The sequence below is a fragment of the Petaurus breviceps genome, unplaced genomic scaffold, assembly GCF_028583685.1.
Source record: "Petaurus breviceps papuanus isolate PSGF00001 unplaced genomic scaffold, PetGlider_PUasm1.0 77, whole genome shotgun sequence".
In the NCBI taxonomy this organism is placed as follows: Eukaryota; Metazoa; Chordata; class Mammalia; order Diprotodontia; family Petauridae; genus Petaurus; species Petaurus breviceps.
Window position 1 is genome coordinate 17,543,625 of NW_027186492.1, and position 17,295 is coordinate 17,560,919.

General features: G+C 39.9%; 1 pseudogene; it reads left to right on the plus strand.

Annotated features, from left to right (window-relative positions):
* The first annotated feature begins 10,241 nt into the window (after window positions 1-10,241).
* On the plus strand, window positions 10,242-10,830 carry LOC138175275 (small COPII coat GTPase SAR1A pseudogene; annotated as a pseudogene).
* The last annotated feature ends 6,465 nt before the right edge of the window (window positions 10,831-17,295 follow it).

Consider the following 17,295-nt stretch of genomic DNA (forward strand, 5'->3'; position numbering starts at 1 on the left):
GGCCCCGTGGGGCGTGCCCCGCCCAAGGGATTTGGAGGGAGGAAGATGGCACCAGGCACCTCGTCCCCAAATGATTGGCCTCTCTCTCCTTGGCATTAATGTGTCCCCCAGCCTTATGTGCTTTTGTGGTCACTGCAGACGCATGTGGGTTTTTCCACTTACTAGCCGCGATGCCCGATGTACTCTTTTGTTGGGGTGGGAGAAGTGTCATGTGTATTTATTCCCCTTCCTGCCAGTGTGGCCGCGGGGTTGGCACCCTCCACCTCTGCTTAGGGCACTCCGTTACTACTTGCCCTGAGCCAGAGAGGGAAAGTCCACTGCTCCGCGCCGCCTTGCCCTGCTGCCTTCCCTGCTGCTCATGGGAACCATTGTGGTGGTCCCCAGGTTCACCCAGGAGGCCGCCTGTGTGCCCTTCGTTGTCTCCTGAGGGGCACTCACCGAGATCGTGTGTGAAAGGCATGCCATGTGCTCCTTTCCCAGAAGCATGCTGCTTGTGAAACGTACCACCTTTAGCTGGTTAAGAATCCCCTTCGCTCTTGCCAAGCTTCCCTTCCTATGATGTTTATGAAGTTCTGTCCCAAGGGGGACCTTCCTCCTCATTGACAGGGACAGGTGGGCTCCCGTCACTGCACAGACGATACTTGGGCCCATTCTCACTGTCCTGTTGCTTTACTACTGACCAAGGTGAGTGCCGGCGCCCATTTCCGCTTGGCGGGTCCACAGGGTGTTGGAGGGAGAGTCGGGGGCAAAGAGGCCCATTGATGGACCTAGAAGTAGTGTACCTTACCAAGGCCAGTCCTCTGTGCTGGGGCTCAGTGAATGGAGAGTGGCCGACCTTTTGGAAGCCAAAACCGGGGGGTGGGGGGTGGGGGGGTAGTCTGGGTGTTCCCCTCCCCAATCAGAACATGCTGCATCCCTTTTTACTGGATGTTGACTGTCAGATTGCGTGTGGACACACACGTGTGTGCAAAGTGTATGCTGGTGATTGTACAGTCAGTGACTTCTGTTCTCAGGTCAGGACCAAATGCTTTTCTTTGGGAATTTGGATTATTTTCATAGCAGAGAAGGCAGTAATTCTCCCCCCCCCCTTTATTTTTCAACAGATTCTGACTAGCAGCCCAAGTTTTCCTTTGCAGGCCCTGCCTACCCAGGATGGGCTGTAACAGGTCCTTGACCAGATGCTTCCACACCATCCTTTGGGCTCCCCTGAGGAGTCCTGGTCCCAGAAATGCTGCACTGTCCCTGCACATACCTGGAGGGGCTTTTGGGGTGTGTCCACCTAACCTTGGGCCTGGAGATTGGTCTAGTAGCTGGGGAGGCAGAAAGGATGCCCAAATGGGGGGTGGGGCCTCCATCAGGGAATGGGGCCAGGGTGGACATGGGGAATGTGCGATGGGCCCTTCCCAAGGCACAGGATTCCTCCGGAAGGCATGGGGAGTGCAGCTGCAAGATGGGCCTGGGCAACCTCTGTGGCCTGAGGTAGGCAACCCCTGGGTGGCCTTGGCCCCTTCCCACCCCAGCCTGTGTTGGGGCTGGGGCAGCCTGCTTCAGTGGACATGGGAGGCTTTGCTGAGATCACCTGTGGGCCTTGGGCTCTACTTCTGTTATTGGGTCCAGCATCCGCAGTTTTTTTTTTTCTCTCATTGTCACATATATGTTTTGGTCTTCTAATTTAATAAATAAATATCTACATAAATATTAAAAAATAATCACAAAATTTTTTAAAGGAATATTAGTCAACTTCTTAGGATTATTATGACCAATATTTGCTCCAAAAAAGTCAACTCCACAAGAATTTGTTAAATAGGGGGGGTGGCTAGGTGGTGCAGTGAATAGAGCATCGGCCCTGGAGTCAGGAGGATCTGAGTTCAAATCCAGCCTCAGACACTTAACACAAAAAATAGCCATGTGACCTTGGGCAAGTCACTTAACTCCAATTGCCCCTCCAAAAGAAAAAAAGCAAAAAAAAAAATTTATTAAATAAGTACTATATGTCAGACATTGTAGTAACTTATAAAAAAAAATGAAGAAATGTACTTCCTTCCTTTCTTTTTTTATTTGTAAATTTTTTATTTTAAAATTTTTATATTTATTTTTAGTTTACAACATTCATTCCGCAAGATTTTGAGTTACAAACTTTCTCCCCATCTTTGCCCTACCCACTACCCCAAAACAGCAATCTCACTGAATAGCTCCTCCCCCAATCTACTTTCTCTTATATCCTCACCCATCCATCTCCCCTATAACTTTCTGGTAGAGTAAGATGGATCTTCATCCCCCAGTGAATGTATATCTTATTTACCAGTTGCATGTAAAAAAATTTTTTTTAAACATTTCATTTTAAACTTTTCATTCCAGATTCTTTCCATTCTTGCCCCATCAGCCACTCTTACTGGCAAGGTAAGCAATTCAATATAGGTTGTACATGTGTAGTTACACAAAACATTTCCATAGTGGATATATTATGAAAGACTGACTATATTTCTCTCCATCCTATTCCACCTTCCATTTGTTCTATTTTCTGCTTTGACCCCGTCCATTTTCCAAAGTGTATGCTTATAACCACCCTCCCCCTCTACTCTGCCCTCCCTTCTATCATCTTCCCCTTTATCCCTTTGCCCCCTACTTTCCTCTAGGATAGGATACCCAATTTAGTGTGTATGTTATTCCCTCCTTAAGCTAAATTCAATGAGAGTGGGGTTGAACCACTCCCTTTTGCCTTCCTGTTCTTCCACTCCATTGTAACAGTTTTCCCTTGCATCTTTTATATGAGATAATTTACCCTATTCAGTCTCTCCCTATCTTCTCTCATTATATTCCTCTCTCACCTCTTAATTTTTTTTTATTTTTTTAAGCATCATTCCCTCCTATTCAATTGATCCTGTGCCCTCTGTCTATTTATACCTGTACACATATATGCACACACTCACATATGTATTCATATGTATATATACCCTCTTATAGACATGTGTATATATATGTATGTATACATATACCTATACATTTATATTTCCTTCAACTATCCTCATACTGAGAAAAGTTTCATAAGTTAAAATTATTGTTTTTCCATGAAGGAATGTAAATAGTTCAATTTTGATTAAGTTCCTTATGATTTCTTTTCCCTGTTTACCTTCTCATGCTTCTCTTGCTTCTTGTATCTGAATGTCAAATTTTCTATTCAATCTGGTTTTTTCACCAAGAATGTTTGAAAGTCCTCTATTCCACTGAATGACAATATTTTCCCTGAAATATTATACTCAATTTTATACCCAGTTTTGCTAGGTAGATGATTCATGGTTTTAATCCTAGCTCTGTTGACTTCTGGAATATTATATTCCAAGTCCTTTGATCCCTTCATGTAGAAGCTGCTAGATCTTGTGTTAGACTGATTGTGTTTCCACAATATTCAAATTGCTTCTTCTTGGCTGCTTGTAATATTTTCTCCTTGATCTGGGAACTCTGGAACCTGGCTATAATATTCCTAGGAGTTTTCTTTTTTGGATCTTTTTGAAGAGGTGATTGACAAATTCTTTCAATTTTTATTTTGCCCTCTGGTTCTAAAATATCAGGGTAATTTTCCTTGAGAATTTCTTGAAGGATGATTTCTAGGTTCTTTTTTTTTTATCATGGCTTTCAGGCAGTCTAATAATTTTTAAATTGTCTCTCCTGGATCTATTTTCCAGGTCAGTGGTTTTTCCAATGTGGTATTTCACATTGCTTTCTATTTTTTCATTTGTTTGGATCTGTTCAATAGTATCTTGATTCCTCATAAAGTCACTAACTTCCATTTGCTCCAGTCTAATTCTGAAGAAATTATTTTCTTCAGTGAGCTTTTGAGATTCTTTTTCCATCTGGCAAATTCAGCTTTTAAGGCATTGTTCTACTAATTGGCTTTTTGGGCCTCTCGTGATTTGAGTTAGTCTATTTTTTTAAGGTGATATTTTCTTCAGTCAGGCTATTGACTCACTTTTCATGATTTTCTTTCTTCGTTCTCATTTCTCTTCCCAATTTTTCCTCCACTTCTCTTACTTGATTTTCAAAATCCTTCTTGAGCTCCTCCATGACCTGTATCCAGTTCATATTTTTCTTGGAAGCTTTTAATGAAGGAGTTCTGACTTCATTGTCTTCCTCCCATTCCATGCTTTGATCCTTTTTGTCCCCCCAAACTGAATCTGAGGTTTGATTGCTGTGCTTGCTTTGCTTTCTTTGATTGCTCATGTTACTACTCAATTACTTTACTTTTGAATTTTTTTTTTTTTTACCACAGTAGAATTCTACTTCCAGAGAGGAGAGCTTTGTCCCATATCCCTGTGATTTTCACACTGCTGGAGCTATTAGTTGGGTGCCCTTTCTGCAGTCTACACACACGCTGGCTCACTGGTCACACACCCAGGACCTCCACCAAAGGCAGCAATCCACATCCAAGCAAGTTAAAGCAAAAGGGATTACCCTCTGAATGGTTGCTTGGTCCCCCTGTGATCTTCAGGCCAGGAGCTCTGAAGCAGCCACAATGTGATGGCTGCAGGGCTGCCGTGCCTCTGCCACCTCTAGCCCCAGGGGGCAGGGGCTGGACTGTGCCCCTCCCCCCCCAGTTCCAACAGAGATCCACATTGACCTTTCACTTTGTCTTTGGCATTTATGGATTGATAATTCTGGAAACCACCACAGCTGCTGGTGATCCACTTTCCCAAAGTCAATTCCAGACACTGCTCATTTGGCTGCCTTGGGGCTAAAACCATAGACTCACATTGGGCTGGGTTGCACTCCCAGCATGTTGCAATGAGCCCTTTCTGTCTGCCTACTAGGCTGCCCTCAGTGGGAGATTTGTTTCTCTCTGTCACTTTGTGGGTTATGTATCTCTAATGTTTGTTTAGAGTCATATTTTATGGGTATTTGAGGTGGTTTTGGGGGGAGTTCACAGAGTTTTCCAGCTTCTATGCCACCATCTTGGCTCTACCCCCCCACTTCCTTCCTTTCATAGAAGAAGAGGTAGCGAATGTTGTATATGTTGCCAGATGTGGTTATCTGTTGCTTTATTTTGTTGAACTGCTTAATGGCTCTACATCTAATATCTTTGTAACTACAGTGTGGGGAACACTGAAAGAATGTATATGGAAATTAATGAAATATAAAAAAAAAGACATGAATACAATGTTTTAAAATTAATAGGAAATGAAACTTCTCATGCAAAGGAATGATCAAATAGACTCATTTTTAAGCTAAATTTTTAAGCTAAAAATTTCTCCTAAAATCCATAGACACACACTGTATGCACATATATAAACACATTACACACAAAACATTTTATAGGCATATACATATACACTACACATACACCCATATACACAATCTATTATGCCAGATAAAGATATAACCATATTTTCAGGGCAAAACCACATGCACATGTGAGAAATTTATTGAATACACTAGCCAAATTGCACTTTTGCCAGAATCACAGAATCACATTTTCCTGGAATCTCAGCATTGGAAAGGACTTTATACTACAACTTGTACGTGAACAAGAATCTACGTATATCCTAATTTCCATTCAGTGGTCTTTCAGACTTTGACTGAAAATTTCTAGTAAGAGGAAGACCAGAGACATCTCCTTTTAGACAGCTATATTTAAGAAAGGCAGTTAGGTTGCATATTGGATAGAGTTCAGAGTCTGGAATCAGGAAGACCCATCTTCCTGAGTTCAAATCTGTCCTCAGACACTTAGTAGCCGTGTGACCCTGGGCAAGGAACTTAACCTTTTTTTGCCTCAGTTCCCTCATTTTTAAAATAATTAGAGAAGTAAAGGCCAACTACTCCAAGATCTTTTCCAAGGAAACCCCAGTTGGGGTCATGAAGAGTTGAATGTGACTGAAAATGATGGAAAAATATAGGACAGCTTTTTTTCATTGTTACATCAACAAGCCCAAATTTCTCACCTAATCTGGTCCTTTGGACTAACTGTAGCAACTATATTCTCTCTTCTTTTGGATAGCCTTTAAATATAAAAAAATGCTACAGTGTATGTCTCTTCCTCTTCTCCCTCCCTCAAATCTTCTCATCTCTGGGCTAGGCATGCCCAAGACCTTTAGCTGATTCTGATGCGATATGAACTAAAGATTTCTCACCATATTGGTCACTCTTTCTTTTAGATGATTTTGGGTTTAATAGCATCTTTATTGCAAAGGGTGCTCCATACTGAGTATCATATTCTAGGCATGGTCTGATCAAGGTTAAGTCAAACTGTTTCCTTACAACATCCTACTCTGAGGGCCACATCTGGATAGAAGAGTCAAGCAAACTTTTTTATGTTGTAAAATACAATAAAACCTTATTTTAAAATGTTTAAAAAAAGAAATATTGGCTTAAAGGCCTCAGGAAAGCAGATGGCAGGTCAGATTTTATTGCTAGAGCTATAGTTTGCAGACTCCTGCTCTACTCTGTGGCTTTCTTAATAAAGCCTCAGACTGCCCTAGATTGTTGTCATTGTTTTGCTGGACTATCTACAGATGATGCCCATTAAGCTTTAACCCTATAAAATCAATTAACAACCACAACTTTTATATAGTGCTTTAAAGTTTGTGAAGCACTTTGTTAAGATTGTCCCATTTAACCTCACACCAATCCTGGAAGGTAGGTGCTATTTTATAGATGAGGAAATGGAAGCAGGCTGAGGTTGTTGTCCTGTGTGTCCACTGGACCTGAAAAAGATGAGTGATGTTGGGGTCGAGACAAAGTTTGTTCAACTGTGACTGACCAGTCCAATATGGGCTCAGAAGGCTCTACAACAAGTCAGGCACAAATAATTCCTTTGAATGTGTTCATCTTGTGCTTCCTTCATGCTACTGTAATTCTGCTTTGCTCATAGAGCACAGCACTTCCTTTGATGTGGGCATGCTGTGCTGAGTGGTGCTCTGTCAGCATCTCCCATGTCTCATAATCAATACTAAAGGACCTTGACAGTGTCTTTGTATCTCTTCTTCTGACCTCCATGTGAGTTCTTGCTTTGTGCAAGTACTCTGTAAAATAGTCTTTTAGGTAACCGTATGTTCAACATTTAATGATACTTGGTCAGCTCATCAGAGTGGCATTCTCTGAAATAGAGTTTTAATGTTTGGCAGTTTAGTTTAAGAAAGAGCCGCAGTGTCTGGTACCTTATCTTTCCAGGCAATCTTCAGAATCTTCCTAAGACAATTCAAGTGGAAGCAGTTCAATTTCCTGGTCTGGAGATGAGGAAACTAACGGAGGCAGATGTGTTAAATGACTTGTGTAGGGTAACACAGCTACTAGGTGCCTGAAACTGTATTTTAAATTCAGGTCTGGTCTAAATTCAGCACCACTGCTTTATCCATTGTGCTGCCTAGCCTTTACAGGTTATCTGCTTCACAGCTTTGGGTCTACTAGCTTTATTTAAAAAGCTAATTCTTTCATGAGAATTCAATCCATCAGTCAAAACATATTTTTATTAAATACTTCCTCTATATCAGTAGCTGTACTTAACACTGGGCACAGAAAAGTAAAATCATGGCCTCTGCAGTAGACCCTACAGTTGTCTGTTAGAAACCACATGCAAATAACTATGCACAAACACTATGTTTACAATGCAGTGGAAGACAATCTTTGAGGAAAAGAACTGGAGATGGGTCAGGGTGGTAGTGGCAAGGAAAGGCTTTGTTCATAAGATAACTTTTGAATTAAGTCTTGAGGTAAGAGAAGAAAATGAGGAATCATAGGTGAAGAGGGAGATGATTAGAAACATGGGGGATAGCTAGTAGAAATGTAGGATTTGGGGGGAGTGGAGTGTCATATGTGAGAACAGCAAGGAGGCCACCATGGCTAGATCATAGAGTTTGTGGAGGGGAGGAGAGTGTAAGAATACCAGAAAAGTAGGAATGAGTCAGGTTGTGAGTAGCTTTAAATGCCTTTTATATTTTTATATATAACTTTAAATGCCTTTTAAAACACTTTTATATTTGATCATTCAGGTAATGGGAAACCACTGGAACTGGTTATATATGGGGGTAATATTGTCAGATCATCACTTTAGGAAGTTGAATTGGAGTGGAGAAAGACTTGAGTCTGGAGTACCAATTCCAGAAGTTTACCTTGTGAAGGATATGGGTGAATTCGGAGACAGTGGACAGGAGATATATGTGACAAATGTTGTAAAGGTAACAATAACAGCAACAACAAAAGCAATCCAACAAAATTTATTGACAGATTGGGTATGTGAGTTGAGTTTGCATGAAGAGTTCAGGATGAAAATGAAGTTGTGACTGGGAAGATGGAGTACCCCTAGAATTTAATGAGTAATAATGAGTAATTTCAAAAGAGATTGGGTGATATGATCTCTTTTGGATATGTGAGACAGCTGCTCAGGAGAGGGAGTTAGGCTGGAATATATATATATATATGTGTGTGTGTGTGTGTGTGTGTGTGTGTGTGTGTGTGTGTGTGTGTAGTTAGAGTCCTGAAATTCATGAACTTGGAAGGGGAAAAATAATTACATTTTTATTTTACTAACATTTAATAAAAAATAGAGAAGAGGTTAGATTTTATTAGATCTCTCATCTCACAAAAATAGTGTGAGAACCCCAGGTAGAGCAGAAAATGATAAGAGGGTGTGGGTAAGAAAAGAACCTTGAGTGGCACCTCTAGTAGGTAGGCATTTCAAGGAGAAAGTTCCAGCAAATGAAATTAAGACACAGTTTTGAGACGATAGGAAGAGAACCTGGAGAGATCAGTGTCAAGAAACTTCTCAGAGGAGAGTTTCTAGAAGATGATCAGCAGTGTACAAAAGTTGCAGAGACCAAGAAGGATGAGGATTGAGAAAATACCAGTGGATGTTGCAATGGAGATAAAAGGTAACAACAGAAGGAGCATTTTCACTTGAATAGTGAGTTGGCCATTGGACTGAAAAGGGTTTAGAAACAATTGAGAGAAGAGGGGAGACATGTCTTCTGTAAAATAGCTTTCTCAATGATTGTAGCCAAGAAAGGAAGGAAAGACATAATATGGTAGTTGATGGGGATGGTTGAATCCATCTAATGATGGTGGAGAAATGAATTTCTTTGTAGACAGATTAGATAAAAAGAGAGAGACAGAGATATTAAAGGTGAGAGAATGGGAGTGATAATACAACAATTTTCTGGAGAAGATGGGGTTGAATGAAGTCGAGCTTGTACATATAGAAAAGGCTTTGCCTTGGGAAGAAGGGCCACCCTCTTCAATCAAGACTGAGGAGTAGTAGGAGCCTTTAAGAGTAGATATCAGAGTAATGTGAGATGTGAAGGAGGGGAAAAGATTCATTTTTCATTGAATGATGTCTTTTTTTGGGGGGAGTGAAGCATGAAAAAAAGATCCTCCCCTGAGAAAATTTAGAATGTGGTGCTATGGGAAGGAGGTTTGAGGAATGATGAAAAGATTTAGAATGACTGCTGCCTTAAGTGAGATAGTAAAATGTTCAGTGAAGTATTAAAAAAAGAATTCCCTTGTTTCCAGGGGAGTGGCTGGTGGCCATTTGTAGCAGCAAGCACCCTAGCATACCTATGGTGGCTGTCAACACAGGTTCTTAGATCTGCTTCTCCAAAGGAAAACAACTCAAAATGGGTTAACAATCTTACTTTAATCAATCAAACATATATTGTTTTACCTAGTTCAGGGGAAAAAGTCAGCACCCTGAACTCCAGAGAATACAAACAGAAGTTACAACAGAAAATAACACAACTCAGCAGACAGGCTTACAACTATCTGACCATTACATTGATACCTAGTTAGCTACCAGAGAAGGAAGCACCAACATCTAGGTTTTCAAAGCTGGGGTCTCAATGGCTGCCCAGTCTCATCTGGCCACATCATACAACTCTTCCCAAAGTGAACCCCACAGAAAAATCTTACATCAGGGTATATATAGCCTTCTCCTGGGTCAGAGACCATCACGACCCTCAGGACCCACTGCCCAATCACAAAGTAAAAAGGTGTGGGCATGCCCGAAGATCAAGCCTCCCACCACAAGCTCCAGGTGACCACATTCAGTCCATTAAGGGGCAGAGCATATTCTCAAATCAGGGAAGATTCTCAGACTCACCTAAGCCTCTCAAAGGGTCTAGGGGCAGCAAAGATCTTCAGATTCCCATTCCCATAACACCATTGGTGCTGTTATTGGCCCAGGTGAGGGAAGCTCAGAGCCACTGAAGCTGGAGCCACCTCCCCACAAGCTCCAGGCTGCCAGAGATTAAGCTACGATAATGTCGTTCATCTTTGAGTGGATTAATAATGGCTTCAACAGTGTCCTGCAGTTTTTAGGACTCTACAGGAAATTTGGGAAACTTGTGTTCTTGAGTTTGGACAATGCAGGCATAATATGATCAGAGATGACAGATTGGGAGAACATGTTCCAAAATTACATCTAATGTCTGAAATTCTGAAAATTACAGGAATGACTTTTACCACCCTGCATCTTGATGGACTTGAGCAAGTACTCTGAGTTTGGAGAAAAACAAACAAACAAACAAACAATTATTTTGAAGTTATTAATGGGATTGTATTACTAGTGAACTGTACAGATCATCTTTGTGTAATGGAAACCAAGGCTTAACCCAATGCATTAATGACAAATGAAATCATGTCCAATGTGCCAATCCTTATTTGGGGCAATATAATGGACAGATCAGATACTATCAATGAGGAAAGACTCCATGAGATTTTGTGCTTTAGACAGACCACAGGAAAGGGAAACATGCCCTTGAGAGATCTGAACACTGGGTGTTTAGGTGCAGCAGCATGCTCAATGGGCAGGGCTACCTTAAGGGTTTCCACTGGCTCTCAGTACATTGACTATTGTTGGGGCAGTGAAAATAATTTTTTTTACTTCTCTGAACTGATACTGTTCATGGCTTGCTCCTGAATATTTCTACTAGGACATGGAAAACTCTCTGACCATGTGCTGACAATGGAAAAGCCAGAAGGAGCCTTGAGAAACATTCTGAAAGCCCAGTGGTGAATTGTTCCTTTCCACCTTTTGGGAAGGAGCCAAGTGCTTCTCCCACAGTCCAACTGCAGCTCATTTAAGCTCTCAGGAGCTCATTCATGCTTGCCAGCATATGCTCTTCAGGGGTAGCAGCAAAGAACAACTTATCCCACTACTATGGTAGATAGAAAAAGAAAGCAGTTTCTCTCTATCTCTGTCTCTCTGTCTCTGTCTCTCTGTCTCTCTCTGTCTCTGTCTCTCTCTCTGTCTTTCTCTCTCTGTCTCTCTCTCTGTGTCTGTCTCTGTGTCTGTCTCTGTGTCTCTCTCATTAATGTAATCCATGCCCCTTCCAAATTCTTCAGTCAACATTCACTTGTTTAATCCACAATCTATATTAGTTTTTTAAATCTATTTAATGGTATTTAAATATTTTGCAAAAATACTGAGCAAATATATTCCACACCCACAATAATTTTTTGATCCAGATTTTATATTAATTAATTTTTAGTTTTGAACACTGACGTCAACAATATTTTGAGTTTTACATTTTCTTCTCATTTTTCCTATCCCCCAACCCCAAACAGCATGCATTCTGATTACCCCTTCTCCCAATATGCCCTCCCTTCTCTCATGCTCCCCTCCCCCTTCATTTATCCTATTCCCTTCTATTTTCCTGGAGGTCAAGGTAGACTTCTATACCCCATTGCCTGTACATAATTTACCAGTTGCATGTAAAAACAATTTTCAAAATTCATTTTTAAAACTTTGAGTTCCAAAGTCTCTCCCCTCCTCCCCCCCTCAGTGATAAGGCAAGCAATTCAATATAGGTGATAAATGTGTAGTCATGCAAAACACTTCCATAATAGTCATGTTGTGAAAGACTAACTATATTTCCCTCCATCTTATCCTGTCCATTTATTCTATTCTCTCCTTTAACCCTGTCCCTCCTCAAAAGTGTTTGCTTTGGATTACCCCTCCTCCAATCTGCCCTCCCTTCTGTCATCCCCTCCCTATCCCCTTCCCCGTACTTTCCTGTAGGGTAAGATAGATTTCCAAACACAATTGAGTGTATATGTTATTCTCTCCTTTAACAAAATCCAGTGAGAGTAAGGTTTCCTTATTCCCTCTCACCTATCCCCTCTTCCCCTCTACTATAAAAAGCTTTTCCTTGCCTATTTTATGGGATAATTTAGTCCATTCTACTTCTCCCTTTCTTCTTGTCCTGGTACATTCCTCTCTCAACCTTTAATTTTATATATTTTTAAATCATCCCTTCACATTCAACTCACCCTCCAACTACCCTAAAACTGAGAAAAGTCTCATGAATTACAAATATCATCTTTCCATGTAGGAATGTAAACAGTTAAACTTTAATAATTCCCTTATGATTTCTCTTTCCAGTTTACCTTTTCAGACTTTTCTTGGGTCTTGTATTTGAAAGTAAAATTTTCTATTCATCTCTGGTCTTTTTATCAAGAATACTTGAAAGTCCTCTATTTCATTGAATGTCCATTTCTCCCCTGAAGTATTATACTCAATTTTGCTGTGTAGGTGATTCTTGGTTTTATTCCTGGTTCCTTTGACCTCTGGAATATCATCTTTCAAGCCCTATGATCACTCAATGCAGAAGCTGCTAAATCTTGTGTTATCATCGTTGTGTTTCTGTAATACTTGAATTGTTTCTTTCTGGCCGCTTGCAATATTTTCTCCTTGACCTGGGGACTCTGGGTTACAATACTCCTAGGAGTTTTCCTTTAGGGATCTCTTTGAGAAGGTGATTGATGGATTCTTTCAATTTATGTTTTACCCTCTGGTTCTAGATTATCAAGGTAGCTTTATTTGACAATTTCTTGAAAGATGATGTTTAAGCTCTTTTTTAAATCAAGGCTTTCAGGTAGTCCAATAATTTTTAAATTATCTCTCCAGGATGTATTTTCCAGGTCAGTTGTTTTTTTCCAATTAGATATTTTATATTGTCTTCTATTTTTCATTCTTTTTGTTTTGTTATATAATTTTTTGATTTCTCATAAAGCCTTTAGCTTCCATTTGTTCCAATCTAATTTTGAAGGAATTATTTTCTTTAGTGAACTTTTGGACCTCTTTTTCTATTTGGTCAATTCTTCTTTTTAAGGCATTCTCTTTTTTGGCTTTTTGGACCTCTTTTGGCATTTGGGTTAGTCTATTTTTTAAGGTGTCATTTTCTTCAACAATTTTTTGGTCTTCTTAAGTGAGCTGTTGACTTGTTTTTCATGATTTTCTTGCATCACTCCCATTTATCCTCTTATATTTTTCTTTACTTCTCTTGCTTGATTTTCAAAATCCTTTTTGAGTTCTTCCATGTCCTGTGACCAATTCATATTTTTTCTTGGAGGTTTTGGATGTAGGAACTTTTACTTTGTTGTCTTCTTCTGGTTGTATGTTTTGATCTTTGTCACCAAAGTAAGATTCTATACTCTGATTTTTTCCTGCTGTTTGATTATTTCCCTCTGCTTCCAGTGTGGAGGGTATGCTCTCCCACGTTGTCTCAAGGATTTTGTGCAGTTGTTTTCAGAGATATTTCTAGGGATCTGTAAATTTTTAGTTCTTCCAAGATCATATGATCAAAGGATAAATGGTTACTCCTCTCCTGGTCTTTGATTTAGTCTGTGAGTGGCCACAAGCACTCTTTTCTGCTTTGGAACTGTGAGAAGGATTCCCTCTCCACCACAAATTCCACCATCTCAGCTCTCCTCCTCACCCTAGGACTGCCACCCAGGACTGGGACCCAGATCTATGTGTGAGCAAAGCAAGAGAATTCTGCCTCAGCACTGGCAAAGAGAGACCTGCAGTCCCCCTCTAATCAGCTTCTTGATCCCCCCTCTGCCTATTGGCAGAGAGCACCAGAAGTAACCACAGTTGCAGCCATCCAAGGGTTAGGGATGGACCATGCTCTTCTCTCACCCAGGTCTGATAGACCTTTCTTACTGACCCTCATTTGTGGTCGGTTGGCATTTGTGGGTTAAGAAATATGGAAACCATCATGGCTACCAGTGATTAAGTCCCCTTAGGTCTCCTCCAGGTTTGCTAGAGGCCAGTGTGCTGGCATGGCCCACACTTGACTGCATTCCTCTCTTAGACTTGTGCAAGAGATCTTTCCTGTTGACTTTCCAGGTTGTCTTGGACTGGAAATTTGCTTCACTCTATCATTTTTGTGGGTTCTGCTGCTCTAGAATTTGTTTAGAGTCATTTTTACAGGTATTTGGAGGTGTTTGGGAGAGATCTCAAGCAAGTTCCTGCTTTTACTCCATCATCTTGGCTCCATGCCCTCCCCCCAGTAAATTTAGATTTGGGTGAGGCTACCTTCTACATCACTTTGCTTTGTTGGAATAGGCAAATAACTAACCAGATGCTTTTGTGCCTGAGTGGTGTGGTGAAGCCTCTAATAACTCACCTGATTTTGTAATTGTCTTGGTTTAGGATGTACTATTTTTTTGTTTACTTTATCCTCCTGCTGCAAGGGATACTAGGAAAGGAGCAATTTCTTGGTGTCAACATTATGGTGTGATCATATTTTTATGTCACCAATATTAGGGTGATCATATTTTTATCAAAGGGGCTGATTATTTGCAAAAAAAATTATGAAATTAAACAACTTTCAGCCTGCTTATTTTAAAGCGGTTAGGAATTTAGGCTAGGTTTTTCTTTTATATTGTCTTGAATTTTCATTCCTGCCTATAATAGCACCTTCTTTCCTTATACTGAATTACACAAAAAGTTGACTTAATCTTTCCCAGAAAACCGTGGGACCAACAAGAATTTTTTATGGAAACACTTCCAGAGAAGACTGATTCACAGGTTAGCATTGACTGCTTGAGAAAGATAATCTGATTTTCCTTTGACTAGAAACCTAATCTGATTGGTAATACCAGAAAGGATAATTTTTTTATGTCAACTTCTCAATTACAGAAATTAGGTTCATAGGTTGTTCCTGAGATCTATTTCTTTCCTATAATTTACACCTCCCCCATCAGAAATCTACTTTTTGGGAGTTTTTCATCCATAGTTTATCCATTTTCTCAGGTCATCTGTCTCTCTCTACATTCTAAATAGGTCCTGGGGAAAACAAAATTCCAAGAATTGTGCCATTGAGCTACTGACCCGGAACCAGTGTCATCTGTTGTCAGAAGCTAAACACTTATGAGATATTGACATTAGTAAATGTCTGTGGTAATGGCTTCCCATTTCTTTAATGCCATATGAAACTGGACTTATCTTGCCTTATTTTTAGTTCCTTGGAAATAAGAACTAAGATAATCATCTCACAATAAAAAGCTACCTTTACTGGTTGGCTAAAATGTGTCTCTACACAATATTGGAAACTGCAGTGATGTTATTTATATTGGTTTGGAGCATATTAGGCTTCATTGGAAAAAGGGGAAAAAGGGACAAGAATATATCCTTGGAATAGGAAATTCTTCAATCATGTTTGTCATTCTTAATACTCTATATTGATGCCCTGGAGTCTCCCATGGCCAAACACTGAAGCAGTTTAGTACATGACAGATATGTGAGTCTTGGAAGGCCATAGCTTTCCTGTCTGAATGAGGCTACTTTTTTTGAATATTTTGCATTCTGGTTTTTGATCCACTCTTCTATTCACTTTCATTTTATGGAAGAGGCTATCTCATTTACATTCACAGTTAGGACAATTAACTGTGTATTTCCCTTCATCTTATTTTTCCTCTCTTTATCTTCTCTCTCCTTTCACCCATTTCCTTCTCACCAGTGTTTTACTTGTGTCTATCACCTGCCCTGATCTACTCTCCCTTCTGTCAGTCTCCCCCACCACCTTTACTTAATCTTCTCCATTCCTACTTTCCTGTCAAGGTAGAGTTCTATATTCAACTAATTTTCTAAATTATTCCCTCTTTGAACCAATACTGATGAGAGTAAGGTTCAAGCCATGACCATTACCTACCTTCTCCTCTTTCCCATCATTGTATAGGTTTTATGCACCTATTCAGGTGAAATAATTTACCCCATTTTACCTTTCTCTTCCTTCTGCACCCAGTGCACTCCTCTTTCTCATCTCTTTTATGTGTCACTCCCTCAGATTTACTTCATGCTTGTACCCTCTTTCTTTTTAAATTAAAAAAAAAAAAGATTTACAAGCTTCATCTTCCCATGTAGGGATGTAAACAGTTCAGCTGCATTGAATCCCTTAAGTTTTCTTTAACCTTTTCACCTTTTTAGGCTTCTCTTGCTTTAGAGATCAATTTTTTTGTTCAGTTCTGGTCTTCTCTAATGAAACCCTTCTATTTCATTGATTGAGCATTCTCCCTCTGAAGTATTAGGCTTAATTTTTCCTGGAACGCAGGGCGGCCAGGTAGCACAGCAAGTAAGAGCACCGGCCCCATAGTAGAATCTGGGCTCTGACACATAGCACCCACCCAGAAACACCTGGCTGTGTAACCTTGAGCAAGTTACTTAACCCCAATGTCTTTCATTTTTTTTTCCTGGTAGGTGACTCTTGGTTGTAGTCCTAGCTCCTTTGCCTTCAAGAATATCATGTTCCATGACCTCTGATCCTTTAAATTTGTAGCTGCTAAGTCCTATGTAATTCTGATTGTGGCTCCCTGGTATTTGAATTATTTCTTTCTGCTCACTTGCAGGACTTTTTTTTTTCTTGATCTGATACTTCTGAAATTTGGCTATAATGTTCCTTGGAGTTTTATTTTGGGGATCTCTTCCCTGAGATGATCAGTGAATTCGTTCAGTGTTCATTTTGCTGCCTTGTTTGAGGATATCAGGGCATTTTTTTTTATATAATTTCTTGAAAGAAGCTGTACAGGTCCTCCATTTGATTATAGATATCAGGTAGTCCAATGATTCTGGCATTGTCTCTCCTGGAGCTATTTTACTGCTCAATTGTTTTTTTCAATGAGATATTTTAATTTTCTTCTATTTTTTTCATTCTTTTGAGTTTGTTTTATTGATTCTTGATGTCTCATAGAGTCATTTGCTTCCATTTACCCAATTCTAATTTTTAAGGAGCTGTTTTCCTCAGTTAGTTTTTGTATCTCCTTTTCCATTTGGCCAGTTCTACTTTTTTACTAGTTTTTTTTTCTTCTTCAAAGTGATTGACTTTTTTTTTTCATAATTCTCTTGCTTTACTCTCATTTCTTTTCCCAATTTTTCTTCTAACTCTCATATGATTTTTAAGCTCCTTTTTTAAGCTCTTCCTCAAGTTTGTTCTGGGCTTGAGACCATTTTACATTTTTCTTTGCAGTTTTGCCCATAGGTATTTTAACATTGTTGTACGCTTCTGAGTCTGTGTCTTGATCTTACTTGTT